Below are 9,656 nucleotides of genomic sequence, written 5' to 3'. Positions count from 1 at the left end.
GTTTTCTAATTACTCTATTACGCTCATACCTCGGACATTCCACAGTCCGACTTGATAGCGTTATCCGTTTTATGGTTATTCAGTCCCTTCTCAGGGATCCTATATGGGGACTAAGCAATAATCCATTTGCCAATGGAGAGATCGTAAGTTTGACGGGCTGTTTCCCCTCCTAAGGACAAGAAGCTACTCCCAACGACTCTCCGCCCATTCGCCCTTTTTGAAGAAGTTGGTAGAAGGAGGGTGACTCATTATATTGGAATTCTTCGGCCACAGTTGCTAATGGTTTTTATTCAAAATATAAGCAGTCGCTTTATCGATTCTGGAACCCAGACAGTCAAAGACGCTACCCCTACACAAAGGGTTTATTATACAAGAAAAGAAGGACTTCGAATTGGAAGTCATAGAGAATACAATATTCGTCCAGGAGTTTTAGATAGCTTTGGAAAGTTTGCGTAATATCGAGTCAGAAAGGTCAGATAACATCCCTCCCCAATTCTTAAAATCATTGAAAGAAGTTGCAGCTGTGCAGTCAGTGCGTCGGATAACCAAGCGAAGGGGCCCGTTTTCGATTACCACATGGGTTGGAGATTTTCTCTGCTCGGGGACTGGCTGTTGTGTTGTCCATAGGTTCATATCGTCAAAACTGACACTGCACTATCGAGATGGCTGTATGGGCACATCCGAAAACCCATAACTTAAAAGAATAAAAAATAGATTTTAAAAATTTGAAAGAAAATTGAATTTCTGTTACACGATGATGATATGAGTGTGAAGAAAGGTGGTGGTACCGAAGGGACAGTTACGACGTGCTTGACAGTGGAAGCAAGAAATAAGGCAACTGAAGATACCTTGATACGATTTGTCGACCCAGAAGAGCATTCGACAACGTGAATTGGCGAAACATTTTTGAAATTCCCACGAAAATTATCATAATCTCTGCGGATAGACGACTAATACACTACGTATACAAGAATCATGGGTGAAGAATAAAAACTGAAGAAAAGCGTCCTTAGGTTTAAAAGGGGTAAGGCGTCATTCATCCTGTAAAGTGATGATGTAATGTTAGAAAGAAAAGGAAGTTTGAGGAGTATAATTAAAATTCAACGTTGAGAGATATAAACGATAATATTCCTTGATGAAATTTCTCAGTGAGGAAGAATTACAAGACCGTTTGAATGGAATGATGTAATGAGCGCAGAGTATGGGCTGAGAGTAAACCAAAGAGATACGAAAGTAATGATGAGCAGCAGAAATGTTCGAGAAAAAAAATGGTTCAAATGGCTCTGAGCACTATGGGACTTAACATCTCACGTCATCAGCCCCCTAGAACTTAGAACTTCTTAAACCTAACTAACCTAAGGACATCACACACATCCATGCCCGAGGCAGGATTCGAACCTGCGACGGTAGCAGTCGCGCGGTTCCAGACTGAAGCGCCTAGAAGCGCTCGGCCACCAGCGGCCGGCATGTTCGAGAAACCCAATATCAAAATTGGGGACACGAAGTAGACGATGGGGGTCAATTCTGGTACCTTTGAACCAGAGCAACACGTAACTGACGATTATAGTTTCTCGTATCAGAAATATTCATACACACAGTTATGTGTATATAACTTTTGCCCGGAACCCTGGTCACTTCCAGTGCCTTTCTGTTTCTTAATTAAGTTTATCTTCTTTTAGGATGCTAGACATAGTGGGCATCGGAGCATATGATGAACAGTTGGTCTTCCCCATCGTGGCATCGAATATCGTCTGGATCAGTGTAGCCACAAGTTGCCAAATTAACCTTTGATCTGTCCACTCCACATCTCAGTCTTTCTAGACACTTCTAAGTCGTCCATTCCTCATCACAATAAGGAGGTTGAGTTTAATAAACTCTTTTCCAGGCAGGGGAACGCAGGTTTTAGTTTGAACCTAGGTTTTTCAGCTGTGCGGGTTCTATTCTTGTTCGCATAGAGGATGCCCTCCCCCATGAATCATGGACCTTGCCGATGGTGGGAAGGCTTGCGTGCCTTAGTGATACAGATAGCCGTACCGTAGGTGCAACCACAACGGAGGGGTATCTGTTGAGAGGCCAGGCAAACGTGTGGTTCCTGAACAGGGGCAGCAGCCTTTTCAGTAGATGCAGGGGCAACAGTCTGGTGATTGACTGATCTGGCCTAGTAACACTAACCAAAACGGCCTTGCTGTGCTGGTACCGCGAATGGCTGAAAGCAAGGGGAAGCTACAACCGTAATTTTTCACGAGGGCATGCAGTTTTACTGTATGTAAATGATGATGGCGTGCTCTTGGGTACAATATTCCGGAGTAAAATAGTTCCCCATTCGGAGGGGAGGTGGCGATTAGTGTTTAACGTCCGGTCGACAACGAGGTCATTAGAGACGGAGCGCAAGCTCGGGTGAGGGAAGGATGGGGAAGGAAATCGGCCGTGCCCTTTCAAAGGAACCATCCCGGCATTTGCCTGAAGCGATTTAGGGAAATCACGGAAAACCTAAATCAGGATGGCCGGAGACGGGATTGAACAGTCGTCCTCCCCCATTCGGATTTCCGGTCGGGGACCACTCAGGAGTACACAGTTATCAGGAGAAAGAAAACTGGTGTTCTACGGATCGGAGCGTGGAATGTTAGGTCCCTTAATTGGGCAGGTAGGTTAGAAAATTTAAAAAGGGAAATAGATAGGTTAAAGTTAGATATAGTGGGAATTAGTGAAGTTTGGTGGCAGCAGGAACAAGAATTGCGGTCAGGTGAATACAGGGCTATAAGTACAAAATCAAATACGGGTAATGCAGGGGTGGTTTTAATGATGAATTAAAAAATAGGAGTGCTGCTAAGCTACTACAAATAGCATAGTGAACGCATTATTGTGGCCAAAATAGATATGAAGGCCATGGCTACCACAATAATACAAGTTTATATGGCAACTAACTCCGCAGATGACGAAGAGATTAATGAAATGTATGAGCACACAGTATGGTTTGAGAGTAAATCGGAGAAAGACGAAGGTAATGAGAAGTAGTAGAAATGAGAACAGCGAGAAACTTAACATCAGGATTGATGGTCACGAAGTCAATGAAGTTCAGGAATTCTGCTACCTAGGCAGTAAAATAACCAATGACGGACGGAGCAAGGAGGACATCAAAAGCAGACTCGCTATGGCAAAAAAGGCATTTCTGGCCAAGAGAAGTCTACTAATATCAAATGCCGGCCTTAATTTGAGGAAGAAATTTCTGAGGATGTACGTCAGGAGTACAGCATTGTATGGTAGTGAAACATGGACTGTGGGAAAACCGGAACAGAAGAGAATCGAAGCATTTGAGATGTGGTGCTATAGACGAATGTTGAAAATTAGGTGGACTGATAAGGTAAGGAATGAGGAGGTTCTACGCAGAATCGGAGAGGAAAGGAATATGTGGATAACACTGATAAGGAGAAGGGACAGGATGATAGGACATCTGCTAAGACATGAGGGAATGACTTCCATGGTACTAGAGGGAGCTGTAGAGGGCAAAAGCTGTAGAGGAAGACAGAGATTGGAATACGTCAAGCAAATAATTGAGGACGTAGGTTGCAAGTCCTACTTTGAGATGAAGAGGTTAGCACAGGAAAGGAATTCGTGGCGGGCCGCATCAAACCAGTCAGTAGACTGATGACCAAAAAAAAAATGATGAGATAAAAGAAATTATTCAGATAGTGAAGGGAGACGAAAATTCAATAGTCATGGGTGACTGGAGTTCGATAATAGGAAAAGGAAGAGAAGGAAACGTAGTAGGCGAATATGGAATGGGAGTAAGGAATGAAATAGGAAGCCGCCTGGTAGAATTTTGCACAGAGCATACCTTAATCATAGCTAACACTTCGTTCAAGAATCATAAAAGAAGGTTGTATACATGGAAGAAGGCTGGAGATACTGGAAGGTCTCAGATAGATATTATAATGGTAAGACAGAGATTCAGGAACCAGGTTTTATATTGTAAGACATTTCCAGGGGCAGATGTGGACTCTGACCACAATCTTTTGGTTATGAACTATAGATTAAAACTGAAGGAAGTCCTAAAAGGTGGGAATTTGAGGAAATGGGACCTGTATAAACTGAAAGAACCAGATATTGTAGAGACTTTTAGAGAAAGCATTAGGAAACGATTGACAAGAATGGAGGAAAGAAATACAATACAAGAAGTATGGGTAGCTTTGAGAGATGAAATTGTGAAGGTAGCAGAGGATCAAGTAGGTAAAAAGACGAGGCCTCATAGAAAACCTTGGATAACAGAGACATTGAATTTAATTGATGAAAGGAGAAAATATAAAAATGCAGTAACTGAAGTAGGCAAAAAGGAATACAAACGTCTCAAAAATGAGATAGACAGGAAGTGAAAAATGGCTAAGCAGGGATAGCTAGAGGACAAATGTAAGGATGTAGAGGCGCATATCACTAGTGGTGACATAGATACTGCCTACAGGGAAATTGAAGAGACCTTTGGAGAAAGAGAACCACCTGTATGAACATCAAGATCTCAGATGGAATCCCAGTTCTAAGCAAAGAAGGGAAAGCAGAAAGGTGGAAGGAGTATACAGGGTGGTCCATTACAACAGAACGAAACTCGTCTAGTTTGAAGGGGGAAACCAGATGGCGCAATGGTTGGCCCGCTAGATGGCGCTGCCATAGGTCAAACGGATATCAACTGCGTTGTTTTAAATATGAACCCCCAATTTTTATTACTTATTCGTCTAGTACGTAAGGAAATATGAATGTTTTAGTTGGACCACTTATTTCGCTTGGTGCTAGATGGCGCTGTAATAGTCACAAACGTATAAGTACGTGGTATCACGTAACATTCCGCCAGTGCGGACGGTATTTGCTTCGTGATACATTACCCGTGTTACCCGTTTACCAATTGCGTAAAAGGCCGATATCGTGTTGATGTATGGCTATTGTGATGAAAATGCCCAACGGGCGTGTGTTATGTATGCTGCTCGGTATCCTGGACAACATCATCCAAGTGTCTGGACCATTCGCCGGTTAGTTACGTAATTTAAGGAAACAGGAAGTGTTCAGCCTCATGTGAAACGTCAACCACGACCTGCAACAACAAATCATGATGCCCAAGTAGGTGTTTTAGCTGCTGTCGCGGCTAATCCGCACATCAGTAGCAGACAAACTGCGCGAGAATCGGGAATCTCAAAAACGTCCGTGTTGAGAATGCTACATCAACATCGACTGCACCCGTACCATATTTCTATGCACCACGAATTGCATGGCGACGGCTTTGAACGTCGTGTAGAGGTCTGCCACTGGGCACAAGAGAAATTACGGGAAGATCACAGATTTTTTGCACGCTTTCTATTTAGCGACGAAGCGTCATTCACCAACAGCGGTAACGTAAACCGGCATAATATGCACTATTGGGCAACGGAAAATCCACGATGGGTGCGACAAGTGGAGCATCAGCGACCTTGGCGGGTTAATGTATGGTGCGGCATTATGGGAGGAAGGATAAATGGCCCCCGTTTTATCGATGGCAGTCTAAATGGTGCAATGTATGCTGATTTCCTGCCTGACCGAGTGGCGGTGCACTTCCAACATGATGGATGTCCGGCACATAGCTCGCGTGTGGTTGAAGCGGTATTGAATAGCATATTTCATGACAGGTGGATTGGTCGTCGAAGCACCATACCATGGCCCGCACGTTCACCGGTATCTGACGCCCCCGGATTTCTTTCTATGGGGAAAGGTCAAGGATATTTGCTTTCGTGATCCAGCGACAACGCCTGACAACATGCGCCAGTGCATTGTCGATGCATGTGCGAACATTACGGAAGGCGAACTACTCGCTGTTGAGTGGAATGTCGTTACACGTATTGCCAAATGCTGTGAGGTTGACGGACTTTATTTTGAGCATTTATTGCATTAATGTGGTATTTACAGGTAATCACGCTGTAACAGCATGCGTTCTCAAAAATGATAAGTTCACGAAGGTACATCTATCACATTGGAAAACCGAAATAAAATGTTCAAACGTACCTGCGTTCTGTATTTTAATTTAAAAACCTACCTGTTACCAACTGTTCGTCTAAAATTGTGAGTCATGTTGTGGACTGGCAAGACAGCCAATCCACTGTGACGGGTAGCCGAAAGGCACGCGTTTAAGCTCACGCAGACTGGCGTGAGGTCTGGAACTGGACAAGGTAATTAATATAGCCAATAACGTACGTAGGTGCTGGAAAACTTAACTTTAATCCACAATTGGTGAACATCGGTCTGACGGTAGATGCATCACAAGATAAATAGCAAATGATAATGGCGCCTTGCTAGGTCGTAGCAAATGACGTAGCTGAAGGCTATGCTAACTATCGTCTCGGCAAATGAGAGCGCAATTTGTCAGTGAACCATCGCTAGCAAAGTCGGCTGTACAACTGGGGCGAGTGCTAGGACGTCTCTCTAGACCTGCCGTGTGGCGGCGTTCGGTCTGCAATCACTGATAGTGGTGACACGCGGGTCCGGCGTATACTAGCGGATCGCGGCCGATTTAGGGGCTACCACCTAGCAAGTGTGGTGTCTGGCGGTGACACCACAAGTCATATGTTTGTGACTATTTCAGTTCCATCTATCATAAAGCGAAATAAATGGTCCAACTAAAAGATTCATATTTCTTTACGTACTACACGAATATGTAATAAAAAATCGGAGTTGCTATTAAAAAAAACGCAGTTGAAATCCGTTTGACCTATGGAAGCGCCATCTAGCGGGTGAACCATTGCGCCATCTGGTTTCCCCCTTCAAGCTAAACAATTTTCGTTCTTTGTAGTTTTTTCGTTTGGCGCTTATTTCGTGAGATATTTGGCCCGGTCACGATCAATGGACCACAATGTATAGAAGGTCTATACAAGGGCGATGTTCTTGAGGACAATATTATAGAAATGGAAGAGAATGTAGGTGAAGATGAAATAGGAGATATGATACTGTGTGAAGAGTTTGACAGAGCACTGAAAGCCCTAAGTCGAAACAAGGCCCCGGGAGTAGACAACATTCAAAAATGGTTCAAATGGCTCCGAGCACTATGGGACTTAACTTCTGTGGTCACCAGTCCCCTAGAACTTAGAACTACTTAAACCTAACTTACCTAAGGACATCACACACATCCATGTCCGAGGCAGGATTTGATCCTGCGACCGTAGCGGTCACACGGTTCCAGACTGAAGCGCCTTGAACCGCACGTCCATACCGGCCAGCGAGACAACATTCCATTGGAACTACTGACAGCCTTGGGAGAGCCAGGCCTAACAAATCTCTACCATCTAGTGATCAAGATGTATGAGACAGGCGAAATACCCTCACTTCAAGAACAATAAATAATTCCAATCCCAAAGATAGCAGGTGTTGACAGATGTGAAAAATTGCCATGGCTGTAAAATACTAACACGATTTCTTTGCAAACGAATGGAAAAACTGGTAGAAGCCGACCTCGGGGAAGATCAGTTTGGATTCCGTAGAAATGTTGGAACACATGGGGCAATACCGACCCTACGACTTATCTTAGAAAATAGATTAAGGAAAGGCAAACCTGCGTTTCTAGCATTTGTAGACTTAGAGAAATCTTTTGACAATGTTGACTGGAATACTCTCTTTCAAATTCTGAAGGTGACAGGGGTAAAATACAGAGAGCGAAAGGCTGTTTACACTTTGTACAGAAACCAGATGGTAGTTATAATAGGCGAGGGGCATGAAAGGGGAGCAGTGGTTGGGAAGGGAGTGTGACAGGGTTGTTGCCTCTCCCCGATGTTATTCAATCTGTATATTGAGCAAGCAGTAAAGAAAACAAAAGAAAAATTCGGAGTAGGATTAAAATCCATGGAGAAGAAATAAAAACTTTGAGGTTCGCCGATGACATTGTAATTCTGTCAGAGACAGCAAACGACGTGGAAGAGCAGCTGAACGGAATGGCCAGTGTTTTGAAAGCAGGATATAAGATGAACAGCAACAAAAGTAAAACGAGGATAATGGAATGTAGTCGATTTAAATCGGGCGATGCTGCGGGAATTAGATTAGGAAATGAGACGCTTAAAGTAGTAAATGAGTTTTGCTCTTTGGGGAGCAAAATAACTGATGGTGGTCGAAGTAGAGAGGATATTAAATACAGACTGGCAACGGCAAGGAAAGCGTTTCTAAAAAAGAGACATTTGTTGACTTCGAGTATAGATTTAAGTGTCAGGAAGTCTTTTCTGAAAGTATTTGTATGGAGTGTAGCCATGTATCGAAGTGAAACGTGGACGATAAATATAATAGGCAAGAAGAGAATGTGGTGCTACAGAAGAACGCTGAAGATTAGATGGGTAGATCACATAACTAATGAGGAGGCATTAAACAGAATTGGAGAGAAGAGGAATGTGTCGCACAACTTGAGTAGAAAAAGGGATCGGTTAGTAGGGCATATTCTGAGGCATCAAGAGATCAACAACTTAGTATTGGTGGGCAGCGTGGAGGGTAATAATCGTCGAGGGAGACCAAGAGATGAATACACCAAACAGATTCAGAAGGATGAAGGTTGCAGTAGGTACTGGGAGATGAATAAGCTTGCACAGGATAGAATAGCATGGAGATCTGCATCAAGCCACTCTCTGGACTAAAGTCCACAACAACAATACAATGGATCCTATCATGCTACACTTTCTTTCGTTCCTCATTTACTGCTCGATTTCTTCCAATAAGAGTTGAGGCCATTCCTGCGAGTTACCAAAGCCTTTCGACTGGAGTGGATTTCAAGAAACCTGTTATGATTCTGCAGGTACTATTGAGAACTGTGTCTACTTGTCTGGCATCTGTTGAATTGTAAGAAACAGGATATGCATACTCCGACGCAGAATAGCAAGTTCCTTTGCAGAAGTTCATGCGCAGAAGATAGTGCCTGGTGGAAGCTTTTGACTTGCAGCTCATGCATTGCATCTCGAAAGTAAATGATCTAGTAAGTGTCACTCCTATATAATACCATCTTTAATTTGCCACTAGTTTCCCTGTTTCTCAGATGAAAAAAAACACACTTGTGTCTTGGAGAGGTTTGGTTTCAGTTGGTGTGTGATGTAATAACTGGAAAGTGGTTTAAGGCATTCGTGGGTGTGAACACTGATTCAAAATCTGTGCTTAGGATGGCTAAAGCAAGGTCATCGGCATTAGTGACGGAGAATGGAAAAACGACATAAGAAACAGAGGAGCAGAGACATAGATACCATTCCCTGCCAAACAAATCAATTATTATAATATATACATTTCAGTTCGAGGAAAAAATTACTGAGAAAGGAAGTTCAGAGCACATTATTCCATAGAAATTAATCATGGTCTGCTCGAAACCCGAAAAAGAAGGGAATCAAAGCATTTGAGATGTGACGATACAGAAGTATGTAGAAAATTGACTGATAAGATAACTAATGAAGAGGTTCTCCGTTGATTGGCCGAGGGTAGGAATATACAGGTAATACTGTTAGGAACAGTGGTTGTCAAAGGATTTTTTCCTCAAGAGCCAGTTCTGACTCTGTAGGCCGGCATCGTGGGGCACGTATGTCTACATTTACATCTACATGGTTACTCTGCAATTCGCACTTAAGTGCCTGGCAGACGGTTCATCGAACCATTTTCATACTACTTCTCAACCATTCCACTCTCGAATG

The sequence above is a fragment of the Schistocerca piceifrons genome, chromosome 5 (assembly GCF_021461385.2).
Source record: "Schistocerca piceifrons isolate TAMUIC-IGC-003096 chromosome 5, iqSchPice1.1, whole genome shotgun sequence".
Classification (NCBI taxonomy): Eukaryota; Metazoa; Arthropoda; class Insecta; order Orthoptera; family Acrididae; genus Schistocerca; species Schistocerca piceifrons.
This window is presented reverse-complemented; position numbering follows the sequence as displayed.